Source organism: Toxorhynchites rutilus, chromosome 2, assembly GCF_029784135.1.
Source record: "Toxorhynchites rutilus septentrionalis strain SRP chromosome 2, ASM2978413v1, whole genome shotgun sequence".
In the NCBI taxonomy this organism is placed as follows: Eukaryota; Metazoa; Arthropoda; class Insecta; order Diptera; family Culicidae; genus Toxorhynchites; species Toxorhynchites rutilus.
The window spans coordinates 29750421-29764626 of record NC_073745.1 but is presented as its reverse complement, the minus strand read 5'-3'; the positions used below and the strand labels follow the sequence as shown (position 1 = coordinate 29764626).

Below are 14206 nucleotides of genomic sequence, written 5' to 3'. Positions count from 1 at the left end.
TTCCTCATCCGGTGTAAGGTTATGAACCCATTGGTGATCGGAAATTTTGAGCAGCTGATCGAGCTAAATTTTCATTCTGGATTCATGAGCTCATATCATGAATTCGTCTCCATGCAGGTTGATCCTTCTTCGTATATTCCCAACCGTGTTTGTTTCCCTGACTACATCAATTCCTCTGTGCATTTTGATCTGTCCATGAATCAAGATATCCATGGATATTCAGATTACCAATGATCGAGGATCGCTCCAACGATCTTCGATGAAAAGTATGGGGGTATCAATTGTGATAATATGTACTTTACTGATGGGTCCACTATAAACGAGTCCACAGGATTTGGAGTGTTCAACGAATTTTTTAGCACCTCACACAGTCTTCAGAATCCTTGCTCAGTGTATATTGCTGAATTGGCAGCGATACACTGGGCGCTGGACAGCGTCGCCTCACGACCTGTTGAACACTATTACATTGTAACGGATAGTCTTAGCTCTGTCGAAGCTATCCGTTCAGTGAGGCCGGAAAAGCACTCGCCGTACTTCCTTGAGAGAATACGAGAAATTTTGAGTGCTTTATCCAGACGCTGTTATGTCATTACCTTTGTCTGGGTCCCTTCACATTGCTCAATTCTGGGTAATGAGAGGGCTGACTCATTAGCAAAGGTAGGTGCAATTGAAGGCGATATTTATCAGCGTCAAATCGCCTTCAATGAATTTTATTCTTTAGTCCGCAAAAATACCATAGTTAACTGGCAACGCAAATGGAACGAAGATGAATTGGGCCGGTGGCTCCACTCGATTATCCCTAAGGTTAGCCTCAAACCATGGTTCAAAAGTCTGGACTTGAGCCGGGACTTTATTCGCACCTTCTCCCGACTCATGTCCAATCACTGTTCGTTAGATGCGCTACACTTTCGTATTAATCTTGCCGACAACAATCTTTGTGTTTGTGGCCAAGGTTACCACGACATCGAGCACGTTGTTTGGTCGTGCGAGCTGTATCTTGTCGCCAGATCGAATTTAGTAGTCACCCTTCGGGCCCGAGGAAGGCAGCCCAATGTGCCGGTGAGAGACGTGTTGGCTCGGTTAGACCTTGATTACATATCCCAAATATATGTATTCCTTAAAGCTATCGATCTTCGTGTGTGATTGTCTTTATACCCTTAGTTTTTCCTTTTCCTTTTCCTTTGTGAGAGATCGGATCCCTTCTTAAGAATAAGATGAAATGTAAATACATATTAGATATAAGATAGGTTTAAGAATTGAGTGTGATGAGTGTGATTGAGAGTGTGATTGAGAGTGTGAGTGTGATCATTGTCAACATATCCTCATATCCCCTCCTTTTCCTGAAGAAAATATGTCACCCTTCTAAACTCGAGTTGACCGCGAGTAATCGGTTTCCTATATTATTAACATTAGAATTAAGGAAAAATGTATATATACTAGTAACAATACAGTAAGGAGTTCAGCTCCTTAAACCTATGTAACTGAGCCTGTAAAAATAAACGATTTAAATGAAAAAAAAAAAACATAATTCAAATTTTCTGCAACTGTAGTATTTTTCCAAAAAAGACCAGCTAATTGGCTTTAATTTAATATGTCGAACATCTGAATTGGTCCAGTGGTTCGAAAGTTATGAATTTTAGAAAAAAAAAAAGGCATTTTTGGCAAAAATGCATAAAAATACATTTTTCGGACCACCCCAAAATGGAAATGGTCACTCTAACAAAAAAATAAAAAAAAACGGGTCCAATAATTTACGATAAAGAACAAAACTACCGCTTTTGAAGAAAATCTGCGAACCACTATATCAGTTTGGCATGGAATGGCTGAATAACAAAGAAATGAGAAACGGTCAAGCGGTTTCAAAACCACGGATTTAAAAACAATGAGTATATTTTTCGAAATCGATATAAAAATGGAAAAAAAATCCGTCTTTCAAACGGTAAGGTAAAGTGACCGAATATCGCCCAGTAGCCTGAGTTCGCCCACCTAGATTTTTCGTCTGTTTATGATGCGATCTAATGGTAAAAAATCACATTACTACCTTTAGTAGGTACCGCCTACTCATACAGATGTTGCCGGGAACCGTATCGCATCAAGCAAAAAAATTTGAGCAGAAGAAGAAATCGCGTGTTTCCAAAACTTTTCAGAGTAATTTGGAAAAATTTGTTGAAAAAAGAAATTTTCATAAATTCGCAAATGTGATACATGAAAGTTGGAAAGTATTAAACGAAGTTTCGAATCATCGATTAACGAATTCAATCAAAGTAAGCTTTCATAATTTATTTTAACACTTTTCCAAAAGACGATGTTTGCCTAATATCGCCCTCCCCATGCCCCAATATCGCACAACAAATTTTATAATGTGATTAAATGCCAATTTTGGGGGAAAATTTTATTATCATAACGGAAAGATTGGGTATCCTGTTGTAAATGCTACCTGAGGGCTCATGTAGCATGTGATGCTGCCGTTGAAGATGCACCGAATAAGAAGAATTACCCGTGTACCACTTGTTTAAACGACATGCATTGATATGCATTGAGTTTTTAATCTATAGATCATAATAATCATTTTGTTTGCAGTATTACATTTTTTTGAATGAAAAAAATGGTGGGCGATATTAGGCACTACTTTTAAAAAAAAATGAAGTTTGCCTTTTTTTAGAAAAAAAAATCGCAGTGGCCAAACTATTCAGTATTTCGACCTCAAACTCTGATGGGTCATAGGGAAGAGATGTGGGAATAATCCTAGTAACTTAAATCCCGTTTCCCTAAATTTTAAGTACCTCATTTTTGGGGTCAAAACAAGTGGTCGATTTTCGGTCACTTTACCTTAAAATAAATGTTCCTGACATTTTTTATATTTCATGTAAACAACTATCAGTTCTCTAGAAATGAAATAAAACACTCTCTTCTAGGCCGATACCTCAAAACACAAAAAAACAAACATTTTTGAAGTTTTCGCTTAAAATTAGCCATTCTATGTGCCACACATTTTTTTCATTCAGCAAAGTCTACTAGAATGCCCTCCATTTACACTTAACAAATCGCAGATCGTTTGAGGGGCTCAGAAGCAACAAATGTGCGTATTAGCAAAACAGCCAGTCTTTCAAACCTATGCGTGACACTTTCCTCGATCAAATTGAACAGGATTTTTAAAAGAAATTTGATAGAATGTAACTATAGGATATGTAGAAAAATTATAAAATTCTAACCATCTTATTACAATGTTTATACCATACTTTTTGTTTATTTATTGTATTTATTGTGTTGTATTGTTTTTTGCAGAACCCCTATAGAACTTGGAAATGAAAAAAAATATAACTTTCTCAAATTTATAGAATTCCAGAACTACTTGAACTTTTTTTTTTAATTTTGAATTTATTTACTTTATAATTTTCAGATTTCATAATTTATGGATTTGAAAATTTTATATTTTGCAGATGATATTTTTTTTCAATTTGTATGTTCTCTAGCTCTTAATTTTTTTTTCAAGTTAGACCACTTTTCACAGTTTTAGAATTTTCGTAACTTTTTTAAATTTAATATTTCAAAGTTTTTGAAATTTCATGTGTTCTACAAATTTTAAAGAACTAATACATTCATGATTTTTGGTTTTGTAATTTCCTTTTAATTTTCATATATATTTTATGAATTTTAATAAATTAATTTTTTGAGTTTTCACTTTCAGAATTTTAAAAACTAGAATTGGGTTATATCTGTGATACAACCGCAACGGTAGGATTACCGTTGGCTTAGAAATCTATAAGTGACAAGCATATAAATTTAAGACATTTCATTTTTCGAATAAAGTGATTATCATACCACTTCGTTTAGCCGGAAAAGAATTATAACCGCTCAAAGGAGGAATCGATTCCTCCTCGGAAATACCCAAAGCAAATAGTTCCCCCTTTCCCAAGCCCCGACACTTGGAATCATCATTGATCCAAAGCAGGATTATTAACGATTGAGAAGGAATGGATTCCTCCTCGGAATTACACAGCACAAATGAGATCCCCTTCCCAACAATTAAAAACGACGATCGATTGCGGCATTCGTGAACGAATAATTTTATAACGCTGCTTTCATAAATGTAATTTCTTCGATATGGTGAAATAATGTTCACTACATCATATCAAACATTTCGTATTCTTCACTATCAAATCCATAGTCAATGGTATCCGTCGATATCAAATTATCATCGATATCTCAATTTCCGCTAAATGTTCCTTTCAGTTCGGCTGCAGAAACGAGTTGGAATTGGAAGAGAACAGCATAATGCACAGGCGTATGAGCGTCTCCGCATGTCACATCTCAATACAATTGAATGGATTTCCGAGTGTGCGCTAGCTTATATACGGATTTATGTGATTCCAATAGCCTGTGTTCAAAGCAATTTTAAAGCTATTGATACAAGTTTTCGGGCCAATAATTAAAAATCATATAACTCTTGGACGTTTTGTCTTTCGAATGACATAATTATCATACAACTCCGTTCAGCCGGCAAAGAGGTACTCACGTTCAATTTTGCATTCCAAGCGTCACTCTCTCTTTTTCGAAACTTTCAACTTACACCCCGGTACAGAATTGAAAGACGTTGTCCTACGTCAAAAGTTTTGATTTTGGGTTTGAGTGTTTCCTGAAATTTTGTTTTGAATGAAGTGTTTGTTTTGTTTTGCGTTAAGGATTTAGAAGAACCAACAGTGCAAAAATTCATTATTAGATTATTTATTATTCGATTTATTAGATTTTATATTAAACTAAAACATTAAACAAATACTCTAAAATTTGAAAACCAAAAATCATAACATAAGCACATAAAAAAATTATGAAAATTCTAAAATTGTGTAAAGAGATCTAACTTGAAAAAAAAATCCAAGAGCTAGAAAACATAAAAATTGAAAAAAAATATCTGCAAAATATAAAATTTGCAAAATCCTAATATATATAAAACCTGTAAATTATAAAGTAAATAAATTCAAATTGTAAAAAAAAGTTTAATTAATTCTGGAATTCTATAAATTTGAGAAAGTTATAATATTTTTTTCATTAGATTTATTAGATTTTATGTTTTTTTTCGGATTTTTAGTTTTTTTGATTTTATAACTTAAATAATTTTCAAGATCTTTTTTATAGTAATTTTAAAAATGTTATGTTTTCTGAATTACATATTTTAGAATTTTTAGTAATTTTCTATAATTATTAGTTACATAAATTATAAGTTATAAATTTTCTCAAATCTTTAAGTTTTTTTCAATTAATTTCATATTTTTCTATTTATAGCTTCTAGATGGTTAGATATTATGACTTTCAATATTTTAAAGGGTGTGTTTGAATTTAGGTCTCCAGAATTTTGTATTTCACTTTTGTAATTTTAAACAGATTCCTTGATTTGTTGACGGATGTGAGCAATAAGCGTGAGCAATAGAGCCTCCGTGTTTCGAGCTTGAGCTTACCAGCAACAAGCGGCGTTGAAGAGCCTACAACCAAAACAAATATTTGGCACAGTTTCTGACATCCTCATACATTACTTTGAATGTGCTTAAAAATTCACTTAATGTGCTATCCACCCATACTAGTACAAGATTTTACTCAAGCGAGAGTCGAGTATGTGTATATTATATAATAATATAATTTGAATTAATCGAACGATTACCCGACGTCTCAGATGTGTCTCAGTCTGCGTCAGGTTTATATGCTAAAAAAATTATGAAAACCATTCGGAACGTTGGAAGATTGGACAGGTATTTTTTTAGCACATATCTGTGTAGGTAAAAATTATTAGAAAAATACATAAAATGAATTTGAGGAAAAAATAATGATATATGTTACCTTTTTTATTTTTCAGATTTATAATATGCTCTATGCTAATAATTCAAGCCGAAATCCAAATTCATGATTTAAATAGAAACCCGATCGCAATTATACCTTTAGGTAAAGTAAAAATAAAAATAGGACATATAAGAATTATACAACCTATAGATCTTAAGCATCTTCATGACATAATTCTCAAATTTGATAATTTGATAAAACAAAATGTATACAATAGTCAGTTATATCGATTGTTAGAAAATAGAAATCATTTATTATATCAAACATATTTGAAAATTGTACCACACAACACATCACAAAGTCGTATGAAACGATGGGACGATGCAGGAAGAATTTTGAAATGGATTGCTGGAACGCCTGATGCAGATGATTTAAAAATAATCAACAATACTATGAACTCATTAATTAATTACAACAACCAACAAATGTTTGTCAACGAAGCTCTCAACTCCCGTGTAAACCATTCAAGCTAAATCACCAATAAACTATTAGAATTGGATTTCAAATCTAAACAGCAACATATAATCGAAATCAATCTTCTGACGATTCTGTTAAATCTGGACAAAGCACAACATCAATTAGAAATATTAGAAGATGCTATTTTACTTGCAAAAAATGGAATTCCCAGTAGTCAAATCTTGTCTATGAAAGACTACCTAAAAATAAGCAAATTTCTACAAAAGCAAAATATTACTGTAACATCATTCGAAGAATTGCTTACAAAAATCAACACACAGATTGCTATAAATAATACACATGTGATATATATGATGAAAATACCACAACTTTCAAAAGAAGTTTACGATTATGAATATATAAACCCATTGATTCATAATCAAACAAGAATTCATGTTGAATCCAACTATGTCATCAACAACAAATCTCATATCTTCGAAGTATCAAGGAAATGTGAAAAGGATGCTGAATATTTTTTATGTGAACCTGAATCATTAAAAATTGCAAATCTATGTATCAAAAATTTGATTCAACTACGCCATGCAAACTGCACACATGAAAAAGTTTATTCAACAGGAATAATTAAAAGAATCAACGATACAACAATACTTCTGAATAACGTGAATATAACAATACAGAGCAACTGCAGTCATCTAAACCAATTATTGGAAGGATCATACCTAATCAATTTCGCCATGGAGAGCACAAAGAAACTATTGAGACCAACAACTGGAATATTAGCATATGAAGACGACATTATTGATATCCCACCACCTGAATATTTAGCAAATTTGACATTGAAGCATAGATCAATGATAAATCATGTATACTTGCAGAACAATTCACTCAAATGGAAACTTCACCTTTATGGAACTATTAGTTTTTCAACATTGTTCTTGATAGCAATTATAATTACTATCTACTTCATCTATACAAGAAAGCAATCTCGAAATACTAATATCGAAATTAGTTTACATGAGCAAGAAAAAGCATCAGCACCTGAAGAAAATCAACTTAACAAATCATTATATCCCGACATTTCTGGAGAAAGAATGCAACAAATTAATAATTTTTTGAGAATGCCGACTGCGGATCGACCTATTTGACATTGAGGGCAAAGTCATTTAAACGGGGGAGAGTTAGCACCAAACCACCAGCCACAACATCCAATTCTGGATAAATTCATCAACGCACCCAGTACCAACGAATCAATGCCAGCCAAAACATTTGCCATCAGTTCCAGAGATACCTGCCGGTACCGAGGAAGACAAAAACAGAACATCACCAGCGAGCGACAACACGCGCCACTTGCGTTTCTTCGAAACCATCTGGCGCATTCCAATTCACCATATAACCCTTTCACGACCACGGGGACGCCGATGTCCCAAGCAAAAATCATGGATTAATTAAATATTCACGTAACCATTGTAAATTATTTTTTTATTTTAATATTTCGGAATGTACCTTTTTATTATTTTTACTGGCAATACATAATAGCGACCATAGGGACATATTTGTGCCATAAATTTAACAAAAAAAAAAGGTAAAAGTTTTTTGAATTTTTAGTATAAATTATGTTTTTAGGGTGCCTATTGATTCATAACATATAGCTAAATTGATTTAATAAGGTACCGTAACCTTATGGTCCTGAAAGGGATAAAAGGGGAGCAGCAGCAGTCCATAGAGTTAGTTACAATTAGAACTTGTGTAGGATTAGTGAAGTGTAGAAAGTATAAATAAATATTTTTTTAATGTTTATATAGTAATAAAATCGTAATTGTAGATTTTTTGTTTTGTATTTCAAATATGAAGTAGAAATGTGACCATTTTAATTTTTTTTAATTTATTACATTTAATTATTTACTTTTTGACCCCGAAAAACCCAAAACTAACAAACAACACGAGGTGTATACTCAATTTTGAGATTGACTGTATATTTCCCAGCGCTGTTTACCGTTCTGAAGGACTAAGTTCAACTACAGGCACCTACACCTACCAACAGAGAGTCAAACTAGTCAAATACAATTTATTTTGGTATCATGAACTTTCTAATTACTGCAATAATCAAAATTCTAATTGGCGGAATTTATTTTTTTCCAGATTGGTCACGAAATTCCCTGATATTCCCTAATTTTCCCTGACACTGGAATTCACTGATATTCTCTGATTTTCAAGGATTTTCCATTCTTCCAGGCAGTCGACACTCTGTAAATACATTTTTTCTTTAATTATAACTTAATAAATTCAATGAATCTTGGTATTTTTAATTTAGCTTTTTTTTTTTGAGGAGGCGATCTGGCGTAGTGGTAACATCCATACCTCTCACGCAAAGATCACCAGTTCAATTCTCAATCCCGATATTCTTCCAAAAAATGGAAGTAAAAGTGACGACGAACCAGCCAAAATGGGTTGAATGTCACTATACAGCGCGGACTCGATCATATCCAGTTTTTGATTTCTTTTCACTGTATATAATCGAATCCTGTATATAATCCAGTCAAAAAAAATGTTGTGTCATTCGTTTTTTTTTTTGACGTAGGACTACGTCTAACCGGAAGATATAGGGGGTGGTGAAATGGAAATCTAGGCACTGAACAAGTAGGAAAAAAATGCAAGATTTGGAACGCTTATAACTCGAGCATTTCTCAATAGATCGTAAAGGTTTTTGCATCAATTGATAGGAAATATATCTACGCATCTATCATAACGAATAACATCTCATTTTTCTTGAGATAAATAATTGAATAATTGTGAAATATCAAGCATTGTCCAAATGCACTATGTGCCCATTTTTGATTGGTCCATTTTGTGCTCCTCAGCAGCGAAATAGAATGAAGCACGATTGGAAAGGAAGAAGAAAAAAATGAACGAAACATTGGTCGCAGTCTCACACATGCGTAATTCTCGAGCCAGCCAGTCAGCTTAAAAATCCCCGCTCCGCTGCCGTAACGATCATTCTCAACCAAACCGTACACCACATCGGTTCGCATCACAACACATCAACAAACCAACCCAAGCAGCCATATCTGGACATGGTAAAGGAGGAAAAGTGAAGGGAAAGGCAAAATCCCGCTCGAACCGTGTTGATCTGGAGTTCCCCGCAAGGGTAGCTAGGCCGAGCGCGTTAGTACCAGTGCACCAGTCCACCTAGCCGGCGTTATATAGTTTCGGCCGCCGAAGTGATCGAGTTAGCTGGCAAAGCTGCTCGCGACAATAAGAAAACTCGCATTCGGAACAGAACACATTCGGTTCGGTGGACATCAAGACAACAGGCAGTTGCAGCGAGTGGCGAGTGGCAAACGCAATCGCAAAACGGCATCAGGTAGCAGAAGAAAAAAGTTTGTTCTTTATACAAACTGCTTTGGTGGCAAATCCAGAACAAGGCGGCATCGAGGGCGTTCGAAATGGTTTTTTTCAAAACCACGAGTACTAAGTTTTCTAAATTGGAACCATTCCATAAAACATGGCGCTTTTCAGGGCCATTAAACCTTCCAAAAAAGAGTTTAGGAAATACAGTTCAATGCTTTCTAAAACAATATCCAAAATAATAATAAAACACAAATTGATTTTTTCATAATTTGTTTGCCAGGATATGATGAGAATGTGAATTTGGCAGTTGTTCTGAGCTTATTGATTTTCACCAATTCTTAAATTGCTTCTAGATTAAAAGTACAGTAATTTACACTTATCTCGACATTTAGCTAATTGGACGGACCTGCAATGCGACATATTTAGTTGGGCCTTTTTGTAAACATAGAGTTTGGGGTCTAAATTATGACCCCACATTGAAAGTCGACACTGTACCACTGTCATCGCAAATGTTCAATTACAGGTTAAAATTACCTCCAATCCGATACTGAGTGGTGGTAATGCGACGTGCCATTGAATGTAATTTACTGTAAAATATGTCACAAGCTGGATGGGAAGAAATTTTCCAACTGTGAAAGCTGTGGCGAGTGGCAAATGCAATCGCTAAACAGAAAGGTTTAGCCGAACAAGATGGGGATATCGAGTGATAACAAAACAATAAACTCTTTAGATTGAAGATAATTTTGTGATCCTGAAAAGGACCCTTTTTAGCCTGCATGTGAATCCAACGAGCGAACAAATCGTAATGAATGTATTTTTTTGCCATCGCTCCCTTTTAACGCTCATTCGTTCGTCTCGTTGGACTCGCCCCTCTGGCTGAGTCTGCCGATTTTTCTCTATCCTGTGAGTGTGTACAGGCGGACCCCAAAAATATCTTATTTTCATTCAAACCGTAAACCCGTGTGGTGGTACGGCATCGGCATCGTGGACGTAACAAAGGAGGACAAGTTAAGGGAAAGGCAAAGTCTCACTCGAACCGTGCAGGTCTCCAGTTCCCTGTTGGTCGCATTCACTGATTGCTCCGCAAAGGTAACTAGGCCGAATGGATTGGTGCCGGAGCACCAGTATACCTAACAGCGATTATAGAGTTTCGGTCGTCGGAGTGCTCGAGTTGGCTTGCAAAGCTGCTCACGACAGTCAGAAAACCCGCATCAAGAACAGAGCAGCTTCGGTTCGGCGCTCATCAAGGCAACAATTAGTTTCAGTGAGTGGCGAAGTGTTTCTCCGGCACGTAGCATTAAATGTAATTTACTGAACAACATGTCACAAGCTGGTTGGGAAGAAATTTTCCAACTGTGAAAGCTGTGGCGAGTGGCAAATGCAATCGCTAAACAGAAAGGTTTAGCCGAACAAGATGGGAATATCGAGTGATAACAAAAACACCAAAGGTTCTTTTCAGAACCATCAACATATTCATATAGAGTAAACAGTAAACTAATCCATTTTTCAGGTAGATAGGTAGGTATTCACGTAGGAGATGAAAATAAAACAATATATTTAAATGAAAAAAAAAAAAATTTTAGTTATGTCCCCGACATTACCCACCCGTCTTTTTTGCATGTATTTTTTGTTTTTTGAATGTTAAAGAGGAATCAACCCCTTAAAGTCAGAAAACACCTTTCTCACATGAAAAAAATAAATTTATCCGGATTCTTTCAGAAGGTGATAGACGATCATATTTTATGAAAAAAAACCTTCGACGCATATGTTCGAATTTCAACAATGACAGAGTTATAGAACTTATTTTTTGGTTCGGACTCTTTTGCCTCAAACTGGCTCTACATTACAAAGTACGCCACAGAAGACGATTTTGTTACGTTCATTTGAAAGATGAGAAAATTTAGTACAGGATATAGAAGTGGAACATCTAAATAAGTGTTTATGAAATTATTAATTCCATCCTGAAAAATTATATTAAACTAGATTGTTTTTATCAAGCTTTTATTGAAGCTTTTTAACCGTTCTACAATTCGTTCTTTGACACCGAACTTCTATCGTTCTTAATTTGGCTGCAATATCGATATAAACCATTCTTGGTGAAAATTCAATCAAAATCTTCATAAATCACGATTTTTACCCCACTGTACATATAATAGCCACTTAAATTACACCTTACCGTTGAAAGGTTATATTTCTTCTTGAAATAAGTCATATTTGAAATACAAAAAAAAATATTTTTTTCCAAACTGTATATAATCGAGCCCAAAATTGTATATAATCGAATCACATATAATCGAGTCTGTATATAATCGAGTCCGACCTGTAATATGAAAAAAAAACAGCTTCACAAGACCTATCAGAGTTTGAAATTTGAAACACAAGCTTTCATAACTATTCCCACATCTTCGGTCGCTTCCCCACACCGACTGTGATAAATATGATTATGACAAAAGATCGTTCTGATCATATCATCATCTTCAATGAAATATTCAATTGTGTTGGCTCGGTTAGACCTTGATTACATGTCCCAAATATATGTTTTCCTTAAATCTATCGATGTTCGTGTGTGATTATCCTTATATCCTTATACCCTCCATTTCTTCCTTTGTGAGTAATTGGTCCGCTTGCTATAAACAGGAGAGTTAAATGTAAATTCACAACAGATGTACGAATAGATTTAAGAATTGAGTGTGTGTGATTATCAACATTGTAATAATTTCCTTATACCCCATCCTTTTCCTGAGAAAAATATGTCACCCTTCTAATCCCGAGTCCACCACGAGTAATCGGTTTCCCACATTACTAACCATAGATTTAAGAAAATTGTTCATATATATAGTTTTAAAAATATATTGAAGATTTCGGCTCCTTTAAACTTATGTAACTGAGCCTGTAAAAATAAACGAATTTAAAAAAAAAAATTAAATATTCATTTTTTTTTTTTACGAGATTAGCAATACAAACCACCCACCCAACATTTTTTGATGGACTTTACGCTCTAAACCGAACAAAAAAGGAGATACCCAAAATAAACAAAATCACGTTCCATTTTAAACGTTGGTCGAGAAACATGACATACAAATTTTCATGGGAATGATCCGAATAACAGTGAAACAACAACCTTCCTCCAAAATGTAGCGCTTTTTTTTCCTTGCTCACCAAGGGTGGATTCTTATCCACCAACGCAACATGGAATCCAAACATCCAAAAACAGTAGGAGGTGGTGAATCCACCCTCTCTCCCTGCCTTCATAATCAGTTGCTGGACCGGATGCAATGCCGCCTTTTGGCCGATGCGATCGCGTGCATACGGAACTCTATCCATACCCTTGAGATTCACGAAACATGAACGAACAATTTTCCACTTGTGTGCCAAAACTCACTTTTAACTTTGCTTTTTCTCCTCCTCCTTTTCTGTTGCCGTTTCCTCTCGCTTTTTCCTCCCGTGCACTGAAACACCGTCACATCTTTTTTTTCCTCCTCTCTATTTCTATTCTACTGCTCCTTTGCCTATTTTCCCTTCAGCTTACCGGAACACACCTCGCCCTCTTTTGCACTTTTTTTTTATTTGCTTTGGTTTGCTCTACACACCACACGCGATTTGCGAATACACACAGATTTTCACGACACAAGGTTCGATAAATTCGCTGAAACACATACAAATTTTCCTTATATTCCTCCTTGGTCTTTTCTATTTGCTCTTGTTTCGTTTCGGGAAGTTGACCTTCCACTAATCGATCTTACCACCGTCGTCGTCACGACTTCGTACCGTCGTCATGTATCTTCTTCGCACTATCCTTGGGAATTCCCACCTTGGAATTGCCACTACTGCTGCTTTTGCGAAGAGAAAAAAAACTAGCAGAAATATTTCGCGTTTCTGGGAAAATGTCGGGGTGGAGAAACGTTTTCAGGAGGAGGGAGCGAAAGGACACACACACACCGCACACACCTAGACTGCAGCAGCAGTGGAATTTCGCTTCGTTTCGTATTTTATATTTTGCACAGTCCCGTTTTCACACACCCTCCTCGTTTTTGCTTCGCCCTTGGCCAGGACCAAGGGAACCACTCGCTGCTGCTGCTGCTGCTGGATTGGTTTTTCCAATCGTCGTCACACCATTAATCGCAATCCTTTCCTTTCACCGTGAGGAACTTTCGTGATCCTCGGATCGCTGACTAATCGCGGGGGGGGGAACAACACAAATAGGGGAACGACACTCGCGCGGACGGGAACACCACGGGCCACTTTTTGTGGACCACAAGAAGCCCAAGTTCCAATCGAACGAGACACGACAGCACACAGGATCCTGCTCCGAGAGAATGCAGTGAGTCAATTGGCGTGTCGTCCGATGGGTTCTCTATTTCAGGGTCCAGTCTGGTCGTCGATGGTGCGTCAAGCGACTTACGATACCGACCGCCAGAGGGTCCGTTTTCCCGGAGAACTGCGCAGTCGCAGTCGCCCTCCCTGGAGAGCGCCACACTTTTGACAGGACACCAACTGTCAGCTGCGGTGTGGAGTAGCGCTTTTACGTCATTCACATGGTTCAACAAACAAGGCGCCTCTTCGCCACGACGTTCGCAGAGCGCACACTCCCCCCCCACAATGTTCGCGTGTG

General features: G+C 36.0%; 1 protein-coding gene across 7 annotated transcripts in view; it reads right to left on the bottom strand.

Moving 5' to 3' along the window:
• LOC129767624 (atypical protein kinase C) overlaps positions 1–13977 on the bottom strand; it is a 440627-nt gene extending 426650 nt beyond the window's left edge. For 3 of the 7 annotated variants that reach the window (XR_008741547.1, XR_008741548.1, XM_055768693.1), the window contains exon 1: positions 12977–13974. The gene's annotated coding sequence lies outside the window, so the exon portion shown is untranslated. Of the gene's footprint in view, positions 1–12976 lie in introns of all 7 variants that reach the window. The other 4 variants (XR_008741549.1, XM_055768696.1, XM_055768694.1 and 1 more) reach the window with 4 other exon arrangements.
• Positions 13978–14206: the final 229 nt, after the last annotated feature.